Below are 22,417 nucleotides of genomic sequence, written 5' to 3'. Positions count from 1 at the left end.
ATGGCAACAAAACCCCAGTTATCTGCAAGACAAATTCTGCAGGCTTTGGGGTTCATGGCATCCTGCATTCTACTAATTCCATATGCGAGACTGCATATGAGGAAACTACAGTGGTACCTAAAATGTTTATGGAGTCAACATTGTCACAGTCTGGAAACAATAATTTCTCTCATTCCCTGCCTACAACAGGGTTTTTTTTTGGTGGGCAGAGATGTCACTAAAACAAGGGACTGTCATTCACTCTACCACCTGCCACCCAAACCCTACCTACAGACACATCAGACTATGCTTGGGGGGACCACCTGGCAGGGAGATGCATTCAGGGCAAATGGAGCCCAAAACAAATGCATCTGCATATCAACCAGAAAGAGATGCTAGCTGTTCAGAATGCTCTGACAGCCTTCAAGGACTTACTTCATCTAGAACAACTACTGCTAAAGGGCAACACCACGGTTATGTGGTACATAAACAAGCAGGGGGGTTCACATTCCTATCCCTTTGCAGACTATGGCATTGTGGAACACAGCATTGACTTACCAAGTACATCTTTAAGTTCAATTCCTGCCAGGAAAATAACATACTCTGGCAGGCGACCTAAGCAGAAATCTTATGGACACGCACGAGTGGAAACGATCCACAAATCTTCAGCATGTTAACACAGAAATGGGGGAGCCCAGACATAGATCCTATTTACCTCTCCGTATAATTATCAACTGGACAAGAAAGGCATGGAAAGTGGATGCCCTATCCTTCAGTTGGAAAAAAATCTATCGGTTTATGCCTTTCCCTCCTCTGCCTCTTCTCTCCAAGGTCTTACTAAAAGTCAGACAGGAAAAACCAAAAATTATAATAATTTCTCCAGACTGGCCTTGCCAGCACTGGTACCCAATTCTAAGGAATATGTCTCCACTTCCTCTTTGGTACTTGCCTCAAATACCTCATCTACTGTCTCAGCAGAACAGTCAAATTCTGCACACCCAACTCCAAACTCTGAACCTTGCAGCATGGCTGATCATTTAATTATTCAAACACCACCTCTCAGTAAATCTGTGATGGATGTCATTTTGGAAGCCAGAAGGCCTAGTACTAGAAAATCTTATGCTGATAAATGGAAGAGAGTCTGTGCTTGGAACCAAGCAGAAGAAACTGACACAGCAAAGCCCAATATCCCTCAGATTTTACAATATTTGACTGAGATGCTTGACAAGGGCCTATCTTTTTCTTCAATAAAAATCCATGCCTCTGCCATCTCGGCTCATTACAACACAGAGCCTCCCCTCTTTTTTCATCCTTTGCTTAAACAGTGTCTTAGAGGGGCCAAAAATTTAAGGCCTCCCAGAAGATCACTAACTCCTGCATGGGACCTCAACTTTGTGCTGGAAAAACTCACACTGCCTCCTTTTGAACCAGCAGCTACTGCGGATATAAAATTCCTGTTTTGGAAAACAGCTTTCCTCTTGGCAGTCACTTCAGGAAGAAGGGTTTCCGAACCACAGGCTCTCCTGGTTGTGGAGCCTTTTTATTACATTTTACCCAGACAGGGTGTCCCTCAGGACCAATCCTTTTATGCCTAAGGTGGTATGCAGTGTCATTACAGCCGAGTGACGTCTACAGACGTTTCTGCAGTTACCTCCTACTGCTCCTGTAGGCGTCTGATATTATCTGCTCATATTGGCATTAATAATTCCAAAACCATGCTACACACAAGGTATCAGAATATTTTATCTTGAAGCATATATGATGGTAAACACAATTGTATTAATATATTACCTCTGTCAATAAGTATTTGAACTGTAAGGTGATGATGTAATTTTTTAAAGGCTGAAGCCATACCCACTGGGAGTTAAAGGTACACACTCAAAAGAGGTCTACTGGAGGGAATGAGTTAAAAAGACAATTCATCTGCCAACATTTTACCCGAATCCATAGAACAAGGGGGAGTGGATTCTGCATTCATTGGATGTACACAGACAACTAAGATCCTACTTAAACAGGACCAAATTTCTAAAGTCTGAGCAACTACTGGTGGCATTTGCTGCAGGATCAGAGGGAAGGCTATATCAACGCAGACTATTTCTAAGTGGATAAGCCACTGCATTTGTTTCTGCTACTTGCACCATGGTAAACCGGTGCCCAAGGGGATCGAGTCACATTCCACCAGGGCTGCCTCTACCTCAGCAGCTTTTCTCAGAGGGGTTCCAACCAAAGACATTCTGGAGGCTGCTATTTGGAGCTCTGTTCATACCTTCACCAAAGCATTATCATATGCCTCTCTTCTTCTAATCCAGGTCAGGCTTTGCCACTGCAGTTCTGCAGGGCCTTATAGCCGCTCCTAATGCTCCATCCTCCCATCCATAGCTTTGGAGTTCTAACATGAAGAACATAGTACAGTTGTGTACACTTACCATAAATGTAGATGTTTGAGTGTATTCACTGTTGCAGTCCGGGTTGCCCACCCGCCATCCCCCTTTTTCGGTACCTTTTCTTTTCTTCACTATATACTAAAGCCTTTGTGGTGTATTTGCTTTTAGATGAAGGTAAATTTTATGTTGTTAAAAGTGCATTTACGTATATTTCTGTTTATTTATAGATATATATATATATATATATATATATATATATATATATATATATATATAAAATATAATGTATAATATATATTTTTTTGCGCACCCCTTTTTGAGGGCACCTGACTTCTCGGGCAAGAAAAACTGAATAAAATGGCGTTGGCTGCATGTTTTATACCCCTGGCAACCTGACGTCATGGAAGAGGAGACAGCAACCGACGCAGGACCCAAGACTTTGTTATTCATGCCGACTGACTGCAACCTGCCAGCAGATTACCCAAATGTAATGACTGCAACAGTGAATACACTCTAACATCTACATTTATGGTAAGTGTACACAACTGTACTTTCCAAATACCAGTCACTTTTGGCCCAAAACCTTCAGGCGTCTGCTAGAAAGCTAAAGATGAAGAGGAATTTCACCTTTCAACATGACAATGACCCCAAGCATAGATCAAAATCAATAAAAGAATGGCTTCACCAGAAGAAAATTAAAGTTTTGGAATGGCCCAGCCAGAGCCTAGAGCCAAGTCCAATGGAAAATATGTGGGGGTGACCTGAAGAGGGCTGTGCATAAGAGATGCCCTCGCTATCTGACAGATTTGGAGCGCTTTTGGAAGGAAGAGTATGCAAATATTGCTAAGTCAAGATGTGCCATGCTGATGGACTCCTACCCAAGAAGACTTAATGCTGTAATTAAATCAAAGGTGCTTCAACAAAGTATTCGTTTAAGGGTGTGCACACTTATTCAACCAGCTTATTGTACGTGTTTTATTTTTTATATTTTTCCTCCTAACAGATTTGTTTGTTTTTCAAATGAATTGTACGGGTTATAGGTCATGGTGGGGAAAAGTTTCAAAATTATTTATTGTGGTCTAATTTTTTTATATCACAAAAAACTGGCATTTTAACAGGGGTGTGTACACTTTTTATATCCACTGAATGTCCCAGATGAGGAGCCAGAACAAAGCCAGGAGGCAGAGAGGAAGTCTCTTAAAATATGACAATGTGATAGACCTGATTGATACCAGAATTTTATTCCAAGTTCTAGCTATATTATTGGAGTAGAGACTGCCACTAGTAGACCTTTGTGGTTTGTAGATCATAATCCATTTATTTGACTGAAGGAGAAGATTTGGAAGATAGTATTACAGTAGGGGTCTAATTGCTGGGCATATGGATGATTTCATAGGTTAAAGAGAGCTTGAGTGTAAGGTAGGTGGTGAAGAAGCTTGAGACAGTTGTGTTTTTTAGTGATAAACAGTGGTTGGTCTGCTAAGGTTTGTTGCAAGTGACACTGGCAAGTTTGTTATAGCACTGTTCATGTTTAGAACTAAGTGAGGTTTGTAGGTTGGTTGTGATGGGGGCTTCATACATTAGAGAGGGCAAGTGGTAGCTACAATTACCTTTGCAGGGTCTGGAAGGAATTTTTTTGTTCTGTGTAGGGTGTCTAGTTTTTGATGGGTTTTCTTAATGCTGTTGTGGTAACTAAATTTAAATAGAATTTAAAATAGTCGTCGATTGATATGCCAAGAAGATTTGTATATGGAGTAACTTCAATCATGGTATTATTTCAGGAAGAAATATTAATGGAATTTTAGAAAAAAGATGCAATTTGTATTTTTGGGATTTAGTAGCAGGTTGCATCTTGCAACCAGCTATCAACAGAGTTGTATCGTATTGTCAGAAATGCATATTAGGGTTGAGTCATCAGCATCATGAGGGAAGCTTGCTGAGAGAATTTATGTAAATTTAGTGATTATGTTAAACAGTAGATAACTGAAAATGGAGCCCTGTGGCACACCGGTATTGAATGGAAGAAAGGGAGAAAAAGTGGAGAGCCATTAAACAGATTGGTATCTACTGGTTAAGCAGTTGTTAAGCCATAGTAGTGTGGGTTGTGATAGCCCAAGGAAGAAAGTTGGTAGAGGAGTTTTTGGTGATTCACTAGATAAAAAGTTTGAGAGATCAAAGAATATGGAAGAAATGAATTTGGCTTTGTATCTGTGAAAGTTACTAAGCCATGGTAGTACTGTGGGTGGGTCTAAAACCATGCTGTGTGGGGGTCATGAGTTTTTCCTAAAGAATCTTGAAGTTGCTTGTAAATGCACTCTTCCAGAATTTTTGACAAAGGGGATAATATGGCGATAGGTCTGACATTGGTAATATCTGATGAGGTTCCTCCTTTATGAAGGGGGATGATGAAAATGTTTTCCACAGTAAAGGAACATATGATTTCTTGATCTTTTAATTAGATTTGCAGTGGTAGCATTGTTGCCTCACAGCAAGAAGTTCTCCCGTTAGATTTTCGGCTGGAGTGCGGGGAGTGCCTTCTCTGTGGAGTCTGCATGTCCTCCCCGCAGTTGGGTGGGCGTTCGAAAGACATGCGTAAATGGGCGTGCCTTCGTTGATGGTTGAACGTTGAGCTGGCACCTCTGCATTTGTGAAAATCTACTGCCAATCAGCAGACCGGTGTTCCACTGTGGCAACCCCTAACTGGGAAAAACTGAAAGACAATGAAGTTGATAGGCTATGAAATTGGCAGCAAGCATGAGGTGGTGTTTGAGAGATTATCAGTTGATGGAGAACGGGGTTTCAGTTTAAGTAGTAGCTATTTGATTTATGAGGTTGGGATGGGTTTTATGGTGAAATAGGGACTGTTTGCTGTCTGAGGAGAGGGCATGTTAGCACTGTTGGGAGGAAAATCTTCGTAAAGGGCTTTAATGCCCAAGGAATGTCTGCATTTTGTGTATGCCTTTGAGAGAGGTGGGAAAGTAGTTGGACTTCTGGGTGAAGAACAAGCCCTATAAATGTGTTGTCTTGAGAGGTGGATGTGGAATCAGGGAGTAGGGAGGGAGTGTAGCGGAAAACAGCTCTAACGCCAGCAGGTAGAATCTTTATCTGTCTGTGGAACAATTTTATGTAATAGGAACATTAGTCTTAACACATGGTTCGGAAGCACAAAGAATATGCTACTGCAGTTATAGCAGAGTTTAGTCTGAAGTGCTGCAGAACACAATCTGCATTAAATTGAGCAGCTATTTCGTAGGGAGTGCTGTTGGGGCAAGTTTGAGTGGAGTATGTTCCAGGGTGGAGTATATTAATAGAAGACTAGATTTTTATAGGGTTTAAAGACAGATTTTGTAAGAGGTAATTGAAGTGGATTTTTTTTATCTGCAGTAATGCATCTTTTAGTATGGTTATGTAGTTCTTTAAAGTGATATAAATTTTGGTGAGATCTGTATTTTAACCATTCTTTCCAAGTCCTCCCTCTCTCTCATGCATTAGGTGTCTGCTTTGAGTTGATAACCGAGAATTATGATTATTATTCTTTTGTTCAAGTTCGAGTCAGACTACTGAGGGTTTTCTGGAATAGTGAGTTAAATTTTTTGTACAGCTTTGTAGAGTGGAATATTTTTTCAGGATAGACCAGTTAAAGGAGCTTCAAATTCTTTTAAATGTATCCAGGATAAAATTAGTGAGGGTACATGAAGTTCTGAGTTAGTGTTTCACATGATGAGTGCCAAGTTTGTTTGCATATACAGGGAGGTGATCACTGGGGGCATCAGGATGCCACTGGAGGCATAGTGGAGTTCGGACACCAGTATCCAGTTGTAAATTGAGCTACTGTTTTTGTGATAGTTATAACGTGTAGGGAGGAAATGATTTGAAAATCCAGTTAGGTTTAGGTTAGTTGATGGATATTTTGTGGAGGTAATCTTCCAACTGAAATTAACATCACCTAGGATTATCTTTTTATTAGAAATTGTATGCGACATCCAGGCTTTAGGTTGTTTTCCTAAGGTTGTAGCATTATTACCTGGGAGAATATAGAGTACTTTAATACATAGTTGCTTATAGTTTATTTAGTTTAGAGGAGAGATGAGTTCAGCGTTATGGAATTTGCAAATAGATTTATTCTTGGGTGGGATTTCATGATGGTCAGGGTATAGTAAAGCTACTCTACCACCTTTTTTGAGTTCTGTCCGCTCTAATGACATTGTGACTGAGGAGTGATTGTTCAGAGTCATGTATATAGGGTTTTTGCCATGTTTCACTTGCGGCAAGAATATCTGGTATATTGTGGGAGATCCATGCATGGAGTTCTGAAATTTTATTATAGATGTGATTATTTTTTTATTTTTATTTATTTTTTATTTTATTTATTCTCCTCTTACTCCACTTAAGGCTGAGGGTATAAGTTGTGATCACTGAGGTTAGCAAATAGAGAGGAAAGAAAGTGCTTAAATGCAGACTGATCATTTGGAATCGCTGGGCCAACCAAAAACAAACCAAACAGACGAAATAAAGTGGGGGCTTCGCCCCCAACACCCCCTGAGGGGAGGGCTGTGCCCCCACACCACCCTACTTAAATATACCAACTCTGAGATCGCACTACAGTGGAGGAAACTGTAATTTCCTGACAGTGGCCCAGCGATTTTTTTTTTTCCCTGGGAAAAACAAATCACTGTTTTGGCCATTTGAGATTTAGTGGTTTTGCTGAAGATGTGTTGACATAAGGGCATTTGCTCATATGCCCTGTCGAAGTTATAATATAGACCCGAGTTTTGTGTGGTGTGCTGGGGGGGGGGGGTGGTTGAGCACCTTTCTGCTGATTGCTCTATTTTTGCAAGGTATTTTGGCTGCTTGGTCTTATGGATAGATTAAACAATTTAAGTATTAATGGGCTTCTACCTCCTGATCCTGATTCAGGACAAGCCGAAAAAGACATAAGGGCAAACAAAAAGCAAAGGATGAAGAGCCCTGCAATCGAAGGGCCGAGGTTTTGAAATCTCCAGCTCCAAAGGTATCTAGACCTCAGATGGCATCTGATTTCATGCCAACACTCCCCTAGCTTCAGCCCCTTCCACGTCAGGGCAGATTGCCCTTCATGGTAAATCTCTCAGTTGACTGCGTAGGACTTTGGAGAGTGAGGTGATGTTCTTTGTGTTTCACTGTTGCAGTCATCACACTTGGGTTATCTGCCTGCAGGTAGCCCTCAGTCAGCCTGAATACCAGAGTCTTGGGATTTCTGCTTCGGATGCTGTCACTTCTTCCATGACGTCAGGTCGTCAGGGGTATAAAACAGGCAGCCGATGCCATTACATCAGTCTTTTTTGCCGAGAAGGAGCCCAAAGCAGAAGTAATTCGCAAGTGCCAGTTGGCCGCTACCTGAAATTTCCATTTTTCGAGTTTCAAACCTGAAGTCTTCTAAAGCGAAGTACCCTGATGGGGATTTATTTTTTCTTTCTCTGATGTCAGAAAAAGTTAACAATTGTCTTGCCTGTGGAAAGCAAATACCTCACAGAAATTTGCATTCTTACTGCGTCCCCTGTTTAGGCCCAGACCACGACGTCCCTCACTGTTGGTTTTGTGCCTTGTTTAATGCCTCAACCATTCATTGTCAGGCTATTTTTGTGGCTAAATTCTTTCTCGCTCGTTCTCCGTATTCCAAAATGGCTTCGATAAGCCATCCGACTACCGATCTTCTGAAAAAGCGCAAAGATAAAGACAGAGACAGGACTGCGTAGGTCAAAAACTACCGACGATGCTTCCGTTAAACTAGTTGCCAGTACGCCGGTACTCAGTGAGGTGCCTTTGCAGCCCTGATGCCCGCTGAGACCCATTTGGAGTCCGGTATGCCGCGAGATGCTTCTTTAACTATGGAAATTGCGGATGTCTCTACCTTGGATGGGTCCGGAGCCGCTGTGCAGGCACCAGCTTCTGAGGGTGTATTCTGACCTATCAATATTTGCATTAAACTGACAATTTCATTTTTAGCTAAAACTGCCGAGTTTCTCAGGCCCTGAGTATGCACTACGCCTAGAGAACAGACGACCAAAGTGCATGCTGAAGCTCCCATATCTCAAAAACAAATGCTTAGAATGGCTGAAGACCTTATCATCCTGATTAGGGGAAGCCAGCCTTTCCCTGCTAAGAGACCAAGAATTGAGTTTCTTTCTGATTCTGCAGACCCAGGAGTCCGATGACTGACCCTTCTGATTACCGGGACATACCCTTATCTACCTTTGAGGATTCAGATGCAGAGGAATCCATTCCCTCTGCCTCCCCTCCTGAGGACTTTTCTTTTGGTGCAACCTTGCATACTTTGAGAGCATTTACGCTGGGAATGCCAGGATTATCCCCAGTCCAAAAAGAGACTCGAGAATTTTTAGAGTTGTCTCACCACAGGCCCCTAGCTATACCCCCTGTCCTGGATGTTGTAGATGATGTCTTCATGGAATCCAGTCTTACTCCAGACACTTTACCACCGGCCCCTACTATAGAGTACCTGATTCTCTCAAATTTTTCTTTAAGAATCCTACTGCGGTTCCAGAGACATTTCCCAGGGGCCTAAAGGTATTAAGGCTACTACAGCCAAAAACCTTACTCCTTCAGACAGGGATTCCAGAGCTTTACACAGATGGGGTAAGAAGGTATATACCTCTGCAACTCTTGCCATCAGGGCATTGAATTGCCAGTTTCATATGTTGAAGTACCAGCAACATATTATGGAACAAATTAAACAAAAAATGGTGTTACGTCCAGATTGTGCAGAAAATAAAGATTTGCAAGAGTTAATGCATTCTGCAAACCAAGTTAGTAAGCATACTTTGCAGTGTGGCTTTAATGCCCTAGAAGCATCTTGCAGGGCTGCAGTCACTAGTTCTGAACTGAGAAGGCATGCTTGGCTGAAGGAACAAACCTTGCCAGACCATGTCAAATCAAAATGACTAGATGCTCCTTTAAATCAGGACCATTTGTTTGGCACCAAAACAGAAGAGGCTGTTAAAAAGATGGAAGAAAAAGCTAAAGCTATGCAAACTGTTAAAGAACCCTTACAAGTGTAGCCACCTAGATTCAGCAGGCATTGGCCTACAAAAAAACTGGTCCTTTCCAGCCCCTTCCAGCCCTTCTCAGTCCAAAGCCCAGGGGAACCAGACGGCCAAGACTACAGTCTCCGGGTATGTAGAGATCTAAACAATGGAGTGCTCCCACCTCAAAAACAGGGAGTGGCAAGCCACCCCCTTATGGTAGAAGCTCACAATGACTTGTCAGTTATCCTTTCCAGCCCTGCCCATCTACTTGCGCCCCTAGTAGGAAAGCTTGCCCTTCATGCCAAAAACTGGATGTCTATAGCATGTATTCTTAAAATTAAAAGTTTATTTAGATGAGTACTATATACATTAGCATAGATATTAGTTATCAAACACTGAGGTTATTGAGTATTTATACAATAAACAATTATTACTCGGGATACTAAACAAAGCATCCATAAATTAGGATGTTAAGAATTTAGTAAAAACATTTTTTATACAGTTTACTTATCTATTCTTATAGGTTGGAATTTTTTTACATATTGTTACATTTACATATCTATTTATATATTCATATTATTACATACTTGTTTTTAATGGAAGTAGATGGGTAGATGTTATTAAATGTTATTAAATATATCAACTGTGTTATGGTATACTAATTGATTATAAAATACTCAGGTAGGGAATACCTAACACAATCATTACTGGTTATTTTTAATAAGAATGGTACCACACACATTCAAACAAGAAAGGCACCATACATTTTTAACATTTTTATAATACAGCTTAAAACACGTTTTACCAGATGTATGTTGAGTATAGAAGTATAAAAGTACATCAATTACATAAATTGAGCTTTGTGTTTAGTTACGGGTTTAAAATACACCACTGTCTTCCGCAACTGTTTATTTATTACTTGTAATCCAGTATCGTATAAAGAAAGCATATAGGACCTGTGTATTTGTTATTGTATTACATTTTTACTATCAACTATTTTAATTTTATTGTTTAATGTTAAAGATCTAATATGATATGGGTGTTTTAAATGATTAATTGTAGATAACTGCTAATCCGTATAAAGGTAACAGGGGGAGAGGAAGTTGTTGTCTGATGAAGTTCCGGCACTTGCTAGGACGAAAAACGCTTTGTGTGTTTAACGTGATTGTGGTTTAAATAAACGCATTTGCACTTTTTGATTTATCTACGCTAGTTGGATTTTCTGTTTATCCTGCACCTCCAGTTCATTCAACTCACTTTCGGTTTGTCAGTCGCAGCATTTCTCAGTTCTTGGTTACCAAAAACTGGATGTCCATTACTCAGGACCGATGGGTTCTAAGCATCGTGTCCCAGGGGTGCAGATTCTACTTCCATTCCCTGCCAACCCCAAGCGGGCTTCCAGACCTTCCTCCAAACCAGTGGTCAGAGGCTCAAAAGCAAATACATTCCCTGCTCAATATCAGGGCCATCCAACCTGTTCCAGTAGAACAAATGGGACAGGGTTTCTACTCCAGACTGTCCCTGGTGCCCAGAAAAAAGAGGCTCTTGGCGCCCATTCATGGATCTATCAATTCTCAACACCTTTCTGTTGGTCCCAAAATTCAAAAGGCTAACCCTGTAACAGCTTTCACTGTGCTAGACAAGGATGCCTGACTAGTTACCCTAGACTTAAAAGAAGCCTATCTGTGCATCCCCATAAGGGAGTCTTGCAGGAGATATCTCCGCTTCAGGGCAGGATCTATGCATTATCAGTTCTCTGCATTCCCTTTGGCTTATCTACTGCGCCCAGAGTATTCACAAAGTGCCTGGGTCCAGCCATTGCATACTGCAGGCAGAGAAATATCCAAATTTTCCCATACTTGGATGATTGCTTGATTCAGACAGACAGTCAGGAATTACTACTTAAATACACCATCAAAGAAAAGAAATCCCAACTGGTACCCAGTCAGAAAATTGTATTCCTGGGTGCAAACTTGAGCACAACTTCCCAGATGGCCTTTCGCACTCCAGAAAAACAGATCTGTTTGAACAATTATTCAAACACATGGCCAACAAAACCCAGCTATCTGGAAGGAAAATACTGCAAGCCCTAGGGTTCATGGCCTCATGCATTCTGCTAATTCCATATGCAAGACTGCATATGAGGAAACTTCAGTGGTACTTAAAGTCTTTGGTGCCAACATTCTTAGGACATGGAAACAGTCATTCCGATCATTCCTTGTCTAAGGGCAGAGTTCCTTTGGTGGGCATAAGCATGCAACCACAACAAGGGGGACTGGCTTGCTCTCAACCCCTCGCTGCCCAACTCCTGACTACAGATGCATCAGACTATGCATGGGGGGGCTCACATGAAAGGCAAATGCATTCAGGGAAAGTGGATCCCAGGACAAATTCTCCTGCACATCAATAAAATAGAGATGTTAGCTGTACAATATGCTCTGACAGCCTTCAAATACCTAATCCTTCCAGGACAGCTGCTGATAAAAACAGACCAACACCACAGTTATGTGGTACATAAATAAGCAGGGGGGAACCCATTCTTACCCACTCTGCAGGTTAGCCATGGCTCTGTGGAACACAGCCTTGAGCAACCAAGTGCATCTGCAAGCTCAGCTCCTGCCAGGCCAACAGAATTCACTGGCAGACGACTTGAGCAGAAATCTCCTGGACCAACACGAGTTGAAATTGGCTCCCAACACCTTCAACCTTCTAATCCAGAGGTGGGGGACACTGGAGTTGGACCTCTTTGCCTCCCCCGAGAACCACCAGTTGAACAAATTTTGCACAAGGAACCCTCACAGCAGGGCCTGGAAGGTGGATGCCTTATCCTTCAAATGGGAAAACCTCTCAATTTATGCCTTTCCCCCTCTGCCTCTCCTCTGAAAGGTACTACTCAAGATCAGACAGGACAGCCCAAGGGCAATTCTTATTGCCCCAGATTGGCCACGCCAGCACTGTTACCCACTCTTATGCAGTCTGACAACAGTGCGACACTGGCACCTTCATCAGACACTTTCCCTGCTGTCTCAGCAGGATGGCCATATTTTGCATCCACAGCTGCAAACCCTAAACCTTGCAGCCTGGCTTATCCCCTGCATACTCCACCAGCAACCCTCAGCAAACAGGTGCTGGACGTAATTCTTGAGGCCAGATGGTCTAGTACTAGAAAATCCTATGCTGAAAAGTGGAAAAGATCTCACTGTTGGAGTCAGTCTCATGGAAAGGACACAGCTGTGCCCTCCTTACCTCAAATCCTTGATTACCCCTTACCTCAAATCCTTGATTATCTAGCAGAGTTACTATACAGAGGCCTGTCCTTCTCCATTAAGATTCATGCCTCTGCCATCTCAGCTCATTATAATACTGAGCCACCTCTATTCTCTCACCCTCTCATCAAGCAGTTTCTGAGAGGGGCTAATAACTTACGGCCCCCTAGGAGAGCACCTATCCCTGCTTGGGACCTTAACTTAGTACTGGAACTGGAAAAGCTCACGCTTCCCCCTTTTAAACCTGCAGCTTTAGCAGAATTAAAATTCCTTTCTTGGAAGCAGCCTTACTTTTATCCATAATTTCAGCTAGAAGAGTGTCTGAATTACAGGCACTAATGGCTGTGGAACCCTTCAATGTTAAGTTGTCCATCTCGCTTTCATTCTTGCTGTTTGGGTTTGGAGCCAATGCTTGGCTCCGACTCGGACATCTTCTATAGCTGGAGAGCTGTTTACCGGCTCAAGGCTACCCCTTATCCCAGCATACCCAGTGTCAGCTACGAGGTTGCTTCCTTAATGGCTCAGGCTTAGTATAGTTTTTTTTATTAATATATTGTTGTTTATTCTTGAAATTTTGTCAAGTATTTGTCAATTTTTTTGTCTAGATAATACTCCTTTATCCCTTATCGCTTTCTTGTGTATTTTAGCTTTGTTGGCCGTCGCTCCATAACTCGCAGGCCTTCTGCTTCCCTTGAACTCGTTTAAATTAGAGAGTTCTCCCCACCCCCCCAGGATAGCCATTTAAATTAGAGGCTTTCCTTTCTGTTCCTTAACTGTACTGTTCCTTAACTGTTAAAAAAAAAAAAAAAAAAAAAGTCTATTTGTTTCGTGTTTTTTGTAGTATAGCTTTTTATTATTCTTGTTGTGGTTGTTTCTATAATCTCTAAAGATACCAAGGTATCTGTCTCACAAAAGTGTGACTCATGCTGTCAGAAAATGTCTCTGACAGATGGGCACACTAGTTGTGTATATTGTTTGGGCGCTGTTCACTTGCTGGACTCCTGTTCTATATGTCACGCTTTTAGTCCAAGGGTCCTGCAGGAGCTCAAAAACAAATTAATCCTTTGGGGATTATTGAAGTCTCAGGATTCTCCAGCTAAAAGTACTCGGCCAGTGAAATCCCCTAAGGCTGTCAAGCCATTGGCTCCACCTTTGGAGGCTACTTTTTTACTTGACCAACCAAGTATGTCGGTGCCGGCTGGCACCGACAAGACAACTCCTCCATCGGCTCCATCTGCTATTTTGGAGCAGTCTCGGAGCCATAAGGGACTGAGGTCTCCGTCCTTGGAGTCCATCCACTCGGCACCTCAGTCACCTTTGTTACAGAGTGAACGTAGCAGTCATTCTTCCCACTCCTCTCGATCCTCTAGATTATCGGATCATGACGTGGAGAGAGTAGTAAGTAGGTTGCTTATGTCACAGGCACTGGCAAAAATTCTGTCCAGCCCACCTCGACAGGTATCTGCTCCAACTGCCTCTATTTCTGTTCCTCTTCCGACTACATTTAGCTCTGAGCTGGAGACCATGGATCCGCAGGTAGTAGAACAGTCGGCGCCGATCATCATCTCTCCTTCGGTTCCGACGCTGGCTCGGATTACCTTGATTATACCTTCTATCTAGGGATCTGGTCGCTGAGGCTCACTCATCGGCTCCGAGGGGGGCAGTGGCATCGGACCCTTGTCCAAGACCCCGTTCTCCCCCTCGGAGCTTCGGCGCAGGTGAGCTCTGCTCCAACATCGGCCTCGGAGCCGTCACCCTTGGTGCGGAGAAACTCCTGTTTCTTCGGAGCAGGAGCTTTCTCTGCCTAGAGGTTGGGATGCCTTCGAAGTCATGCGGAATGTGGTGTCCCCTGAATCAGCTCTACTGCCAGCTCCATCAGCTCCCCCCCCCGTGGTGTCTATTCCAGCCTCTACTCCTCCTCCAGACCCCAAGCGTAGCGAACCTATGCCCAAGGACACCCCATTGGTGATCCCTCTTCTTCTGAAGCCTCCCATGATCACTCGGAAGAGCCTCCCAGGAAGAAGTGCAAGAGGAAGCATATAGACTCTCCTGAGTCTGTCACTTCAGACACAGACATGGATGAATCGGAAGGGTCCCCAAGGTCCCCCTCTGAAGATGTTGCCTTTTCGGACATCCTTGAAATGCTTAGAGGAGGGACTGGACTTCCCTAGCCCTTACCGAGGATGAGTCTGTATACCTGGATGCATTCAGTTGCCGACCTTCTACCTCTTGGGTATCTCCTCCTTTTGACCCACTCATGTCTGTAGTGGCTCAAAGGGCTTGGTCAGCTCCAGATTCTGTGGAACCTACTCCGAGGAGACCAAACAAATTTATTACAGCCCTCCAGGACAAGCATTTCCTCTCCAAAGGTGTGCCTGTTGATGCTATGGTGGTAGCAGCAGCCACCAAGAAAGAGTTAGCAGAAACCTCTTCATCTGTTCATCCTCTGAACAAAGAGTCTCGGACGATAGACAGATATGGAAAGCGAATGTTTGCTTCAGCAACCTTTTCAATGAGGTCCCTGAACTATCTGTGCCATTTTACACATCTTCAAAGGGATCTGAAAGAGCTTGGAGATGCCCTTCAAGATCCTACAGCTGAGGGAGCACCAGCCAAAGTAGCTTCTCAGCTTGCGACTCTTAATTCCATAGTCACCTCCTCCATGAGGCTGATTTCCTATGCAGCCGATGGAGCGAGCAGTGCCGCAGGGACGGGTGTGGCTCTCAGGAGGCATGCTTGGATGCGGCTGTGTCAGTTTGCGGAACCCTTTCGAGCATATTTCACCAATACTCCCTTTAATGGCTCCTTTCTCTTTGGGCCTCAGGTGAAAGCCGCATTGACCAGGTGTGAGCAGGAAGGCAAGACTCTCTGCCATGGGGGTCCGTTTTTCCACTCCTTCCAGACCTTATCCCAAGGGTTAGAAGAGTGGAAAGATGTGGTTCTGAAAATCCCAGGGACCCTTGCTTGACACACGTGGTGATTTTTTTCCCCCAGGGGCAGAGGGGGGAACAACAATAACAGACGCTGCCCTCGTGGCAGAGGGGGACTGCAAAACCAGGGTGACAGAGAAACCTTCTCTGCCAAAACCCTTCCAGCATCCCTGAAGGGGTTGCCCGACTGCTCACCTCTGGAGGCAGTCGGGGGAAGACTTTCGCTGTACCCAAAAGCCTGGCAAAATATAACGAGACAGATGGGTACTATCCATCATATCCAGAGGTTACAAAATTCCCTTCCATAAATCCCCCATAGAATCAAAAAAGCCCATCCCAGATGTCCCACCCAATCTATGGGATCAAACAGTCACAGAAGTTTCAAGACTGCTAGAAAAAAAGCCATTGAAGAAGTCCCCACAGACCAACTAGGATCTGGAACTTACTCAAGATTCTTTTTAGTACCAAAAAAGACAAGGGACTGGAGACCAATTCTGGATCTCAGCAGATTGAACAAATCTGTGCAAAAAGAAAGGTTCCGGATGGTGACACTGCAGTCCATTTTCCCTTTTCTGGGTCAGGACAATTTGGATATGCTCTCTAGATCTTCAGGACGCGTACTACCATATCAAGATGGACAGACGCTCCAGGAGATTTCTTTGCTTCCGGGTAGGGCCAGTCATTACCAGTTCAGAGCTCTGCCTTTTGGTCTTACCTCAGCCCCCAGGGTGTTCACCAAGTGTATGGCAGTAGTCACTGCTCACCTGAGGTGTCAAGGATTCCAGGTGTTTCCCAATCTAGACGACTGGCTCCTGACGGCTTCCACCAGGCGTCAGCTGTTAGCACAGGACTATACAGTCACATCATGCACTCAACTAGGCATTACAGTAAATTTTGAAAAATCTGCCTCGTTGTCTTGTCAGTCTATTGCATACATATTAGCAGAATTAAACACAAAAGAAATGTTTGCAATATTACCACAGGAAAGAGTTTTCACTATTCGTCAATAAGTGTCAATTCTAATGCAGAGCAAAAGGGTTCAAGTCAGACATGTCCTCCAAGCTCTAGGCTCCATGGCAGCTGCCATTCTTATTGTCCCATTAATGCGTTTCCACATGAGAATCTTTCAGTGGCTTCTTTTCACGCAGTGGTATTTCCAGGAGCTACCCATGTCTCACATGATCCTGATCACAGAAACATGCAAAAGGCACCTTTCTTGGTGGATGGCCTCCCCACTAGTAATTCAGGGCAGACCTTTCATACAACCCCCTTCGGTAGCCACAGTGACCACGGACACCTCCCTGATACGGTGGGGGGGAGGCATTATCTAGGCAGGACAGTCCAAGGCACTTGGCAACCTCACAAGTACCATCTGTGTATCAATGTCCTAAAAATGATAGCGGTTCTCCTAGCGTTGCAAGCCCTTCAAGACGCTCTACCTTCCGGGACCATTGCAATCCAAACGGACAACATGTCAGTGTTGTGGTACATCAACAAACAGGGCGGGACCAGGTCTTACCCCTTGTGTCGAGAAGCACTCAGACTGTGGCAATGGGCGATTTCCTCCCGTTTTCTGATAGCAACGCACATCCCTGGGAAATCCAGCGTTATAGATGACAGGCTCAGCAGAGCTATCACCATGCCTCATGAGTGGTCTCAAGTTGCGGATTTTATCTTCCGCAAATGGGGACAGCCTTGCTGCGACCTATTTGCCACTCCTGTCAACAACAAATGCAGCAGCTACTTCTCCCTACTTCCTCTTCCAGGTCATATACCCAGAGATGCTGTAGTCCACAAATGGCCTCATGGACTCCTTTTACTCTTTTCTCCTAATTCCAAGACTCATACAGAAAACAAAATCGTTGGGTTGCAAAATGATCCTCATTGCTCCATATTGGCCTCGACGAATATGTTTCCCGTTCCTACACCCCCACCTTCTGGATCGACCGTGGATTCTGGACCCAGTTCCAGATCTTCTGATTAACCAATCAGGTGGGTTGCACCAATCCCTTCAAACTCTCCAGCTCACAGCCTAGTTACTCCACTTACAACCTTAGCCAGGCTTTCCAATAGCTCCCCAGCAGTCCGTGATGATATTGTTTTCTCACATAAGTCTACTACGAGGAAAACGTATGCTAGTAAATGGAAACAGTTTTCTTACTTGGCAGAATCTAGAAATTTTAGGTCCTTTCTCAGCCCCAGTCCATGAAATTCTTGAATTTCTAGCACAGCTTTTTCAGTCTGGTGCAGCTTCCACTACCATTAGAGTACAACTAGCTGCCATTTCTAATTTTCATATCGGTATGTTTAATTCTAGCATAATGTCTCATAAGCTCTGCAAGGCCTTTATGAAAGGAACATCTCTTCTTTGACCCCCAGTTAAAGGTCCTCCCCCTCCTTGGGATCTCAATTTAGTTTTAACTTCCTTAATTTTGCCTCCCTTTGAACCAGCAGCATCATGCCCTTTAAAATTTCTTTATTTGAAGACACTTTTTCTGGTTGCTATCACTTCAGCTAGACGTGTCTCGGAACTTCAAGCACTGTGTTCGTCCTCCTTACCTGGTGTTTCACAAGGACAGAGTTTCTCTGAGGACCAATCCATCCTTTATTCCTAAAGTCTGCTCAGAGAACAATTTAAATCAATCCATAGATCTCCCAGTTTTCTTTCCTAATCACAGCAACAAGGCAGAATGCAAGCTCCAACAATTGGATGTACACAGACAATTGCATTTTTACCTCCATAGAACTAAGGAACTAATAAAGTTAGACCAGTTATTTCTTTCTTATGCTTTCAACAAGCAAGGCCTTCCAGTTTCTAAAGTGACCTTATCCAGATGGTTATCTGATACTATTGCCCTTGTTTATCAGTTACGAAAGAGAGCTTCCAGCTAAACCAAAAGGTCATTCCACTAGAGCATTAGCCACCTCTGTAGCTTTTCAGTCTAGGTTGCCCATAGACTCAATCTGTGCAGCTGCCACTTGGGCAAACCCCCACACTTTTATCTCACTACAATGTAGATATGGTCTCACGGAGCAGAGCTTCCTTTGGTTCTACTGTTCTATTCTGAAGAGTTTGTTCCAATGAGCCACCCGGGATTTTAGGTGCTAGGGACACTGTCCCAAACAGCAAGAATGAAGGCGAGATGGACAACTTAACATAAAGATGTTATATACCTACCATAACGTCCCATGTTAGTTGTCTTCATATCGCCTTCCTTCTTGTGTCCCTCCCTCCTTCCCCCTTCCTAGAGGATTGTGAGGAGTTCCCTTTTGTTTTCACTGGCTGAGCATCTTTTATTACTTCACATGCCAGGTAATTTATAACTCTTTCATTGTTTAGGTGTATTGGGCAACCAGTTTTTAGGAACTGGTTACTCTACTTATGTCTAGTGTGCGCTATCACAAATGAGATCTGGGTAGCTGATGCTGGGTATGCTGGGATAAGGGGTAGCCTCGAGCCAGTAAACAGCTCTCAAGCTATAGAAGATGGCCGGGTCGGAGCCGAGGATCGGCTCCGAACCCAAACAGCAAGAAGGAAGGCGAGATGAAGACAACTAACATGGAACGTTATGGTAGGTACATAACTTCTTTATATATTCCATGATGACAGGGTTTACCTCAGGACTAACCTGTCCTTTATGCCTAAGATGGTCTCCAGTGTGGCTCTAAACCAAGCCATCCATTTGCCAACCTTCTTTCCTAATCCTCAAAATAAAGGAGAGAGGATCCTGCACTCCTTGGACGTGCACAGACAGCTCGGGTTCTTCCTTGACAGGACTAAACCTTTCAGAAAATCTGAACAGCTGCTAGTCAGTTTTGCTACAGGGGCAAGAGGGCAAGGCCATTTCAAATCAAACCATTTCCAAATGGATATCACACAGCATCCATTTCTGCTACAAGCACCATGGAAAACCTACCCCATAGGGGGATCAAAACACATTCCACTAGGGCAACATCTACCTCTACAGCATTTCTCAGGGGAGTCCCTACCAGGCACATTCTGGAAGCTGCAACCTGGAGTTCTGTACTCACCTTCATCAAGCATTACCACTTGCCTATTTTTTTTCTAAATCCAGAGCTGGATTTGCTACAGCAGTCTTACAAGGCCTGCTAGTCAGCCCTAACTCTTCTTGAATGCCTCCACCCTTCCTCAGCTTTGGGAATCAACCCAAGTGTGATGACTGCAACAGTGAATACACTCTAACATCTAAATTTATTTGAAGTGTACACAACTGTACTTTTTCATACCCTCCTGCTGCTGCTTTTAGATCCTTCAGGTCCTAAAGAAGTACTTCAGGAAAAGATTTAGATCACATGAAGTGGGCTTTTCTGAACAGTCTGATATGGATGGGCTTCCTCCCACTACCTTTGTCACATGGGTAGATAGGTGTGGTCCAGCATCCCCCCATATTCTTCCTCAGTACATGTTTTGGTACTTGAGGCTTCGGAACTGACTATATGCTTGAAACCTGTTTCTTTGGTACTGACTGGTATTCCTGGCTTGATGTCAAAGGATTTCATTCTGACACACACATCCTAGAGTCTCAAAGCCATGTGTGTCTTGGAACTGTCATTGTGATGCTGTGCCTTTGGTGTTGTCTCACATGGCACCCTTGTCTGTGTTTTGAGACTGCGCTGATTGCCCTCCTTGAGGCCATCAACCTTTTTCCAGTTTGGGTTTACCCTCCATGTTACTTCACTCTCTTTCAGGGATGGTATACCTAGTCACTGATGTGGACTTTTCAGACCCAGATGAGGTTGGTAGGATCTCTAGGTCATGGGGCGGATCTGTTCTCTAGCAAGTACTGATGCACAGACTTCCTCAGTGTGGGCTCCAACTCGTGACTTCCCCTCATCTTTGTATCAGCCCCACCATTTGTCCATGGGTCAGAGCTGAAGGATTGATCTCTGAAACAGTTGCAACAGTAGGATGTGGCCTCTGAAGAGTTTGAGCCTACCCCTTAACATACCAAGAAAGAGGATATACAAGAGGAAGCAAATCAAATCCCAATTTGAGTCTGCCACTTCAGATGCAGACACAAATTGAGAGGATTCCCCCTAGTCACCTCCAGAATATGCTACTTTTGTAGAAATTCTCCAATTAAGGCTGCAGAGGGGATCTTGACCCACCTTGTCAGGATGAGACATTTTTTGAGGCTTACATCTTAGCGCCTGTACATCTTGGGTGGTACCTCCAAGAAACCACCTGATTTGGTCATTAGGTCATGGCAGAAACTTGATGGTGAGTCAGCACCCTCCAAGCCAGACTATTTTTTTTTTTCAGACCCACCCATGAAGCACACAGTTGTGGGCCAAGGATCCTTGACTGGTTCTATTATTCTGGTCATGGCTACTAAAAAGAACTGACAGAGAAAATTGCTCCTGTTTATCTACCCAACAAGAGTCTAGGGTCATGGACAGGTAATGGAAGTGGATGTAGGTTTCTGGGATGTATGCACCCAGAGCCTTTATCTACTCCAGTTGTATGAATAATTTCCTGAGAATTCTAGCACATAAAGTACTAGCCTTTGTGCGAAGACTTCCCACATCTGATTTCCAGAAAAGAGTTTGAGACAACTGAGTGCGATGTTCAGTATTACTAACCTTTTCTTGAGGCTAATGTACAATGTGGCTAGTGGAGTGACATGCTGTGAGTGCAGACATTGCTATGAGGTGGTAAATCTGACTTCACCTTTGTGGATTTACAGACAACTTTAAAGTGTCCTTCGCAAATGCCTCCTATGATGGATCACCCGTGCTTGATCCTCATGAGAAAGAAAAGTTGCAGAAGTGTCAGCAGGATGGGACACCACTTTCTGCCGTGGGAGCTGGCTTTTCTGAGTCAGAGGTTTAGGCCCCTTTGATTCTTATGATCCTTAGGTCTCAAGTCTAACCTTCAACCCATTGAATCTACTTTCTGACAGGGGTGGCTGCTGCAGAGTTCGCCATTTGAATGTGCATGAGCCCAGGGGCTGAGGAGGTGTTCAGAACCAGCAATGTTGTGAGTCTTACTCTGACATACGACCTCATCATCCCTTAACGGATTACTGCTTCCATTTGGAGGTATTTGGGGATGTTCTTTGTGTTACACTGCTGCAGTCATTACATTTAGGTAATCTGCTGGCAGGTTGCCCTCAGTCGGCCTGAATAACAAAGTCTTGGGTCCTCCGTCGGTTGCTGTCTCCTCTTCCATGACATCAGGTCGTCAGGGGTATAAAACATGCAGCCGACGCCATTTTATTCAGTCTTTCTTGCACACAGTGCCCGAAGCAGAAGCAGTTTGCAAGTGCCAGTCGGCCGACTCCTGAAATTTTCACATTTGAGTTTCAGTACCGAAGTCTTCAAACTAAAGCTAAGTACCCCGTTGGGGAAATTTTTCTTGCTCCTTATCGATGTCAGTAAAAGTTAATAATTGCATTACTTGTGGGAAGCAAATACCTCATAAGGATTTTCATTTGTACTGTATTCCTTGCCTCGGCCCAGATCACATCGTGCCTTCCTGCCGGTTTTTCTGCTAGATTTAGCCAACACACTATTAAGCGTCTGTATATTTTTGCTTCTAAATATTTTGGTTCAAGATTTAATTGTCCTGAAATGTCATTGGTTAGCAATCCGACTGTCGGAGTTCGCAAAAAATGCAAAGAAAAAGACGGAGACAGACCATCAAGGTCCAAAACCGATGACGAAGCTTCTCCTAAGCCAGTCGCCGGTTCGCTGGTGCTCATTGAGGCGCTTTCGCAGCCCCTGATACCCGCTACTTTTGAGTCGCAGGCCTCTACCATGACCCATTTTCGAGCTGCGGCAAAACGATGTCTCTCCTTGGATCAGACGGCCAA

General features: G+C 43.8%; 1 protein-coding gene across 1 annotated transcript in view; it reads left to right on the top strand.

Annotated features, from left to right (window-relative positions):
* The window catches only part of ZFC3H1 (zinc finger C3H1-type containing), a 3,672,721-nt gene that overhangs the window by 1,570,913 nt on the left and 2,079,391 nt on the right, over nucleotides 1-22,417 (top strand). The gene's annotated exons all lie outside the window — the stretch shown is intronic.

This window comes from Protopterus annectens, chromosome 11.part0, assembly GCF_019279795.1.
Source record: "Protopterus annectens isolate FY-2018-M chromosome 11.part0, PAN1.0, whole genome shotgun sequence".
Lineage (NCBI taxonomy): Eukaryota > Metazoa > Chordata > Ceratodontiformes > Protopteridae > Protopterus > Protopterus annectens.
Note: the sequence above shows the minus strand (reverse complement) of the source record. Positions and strands in the feature narration are given on the sequence as shown.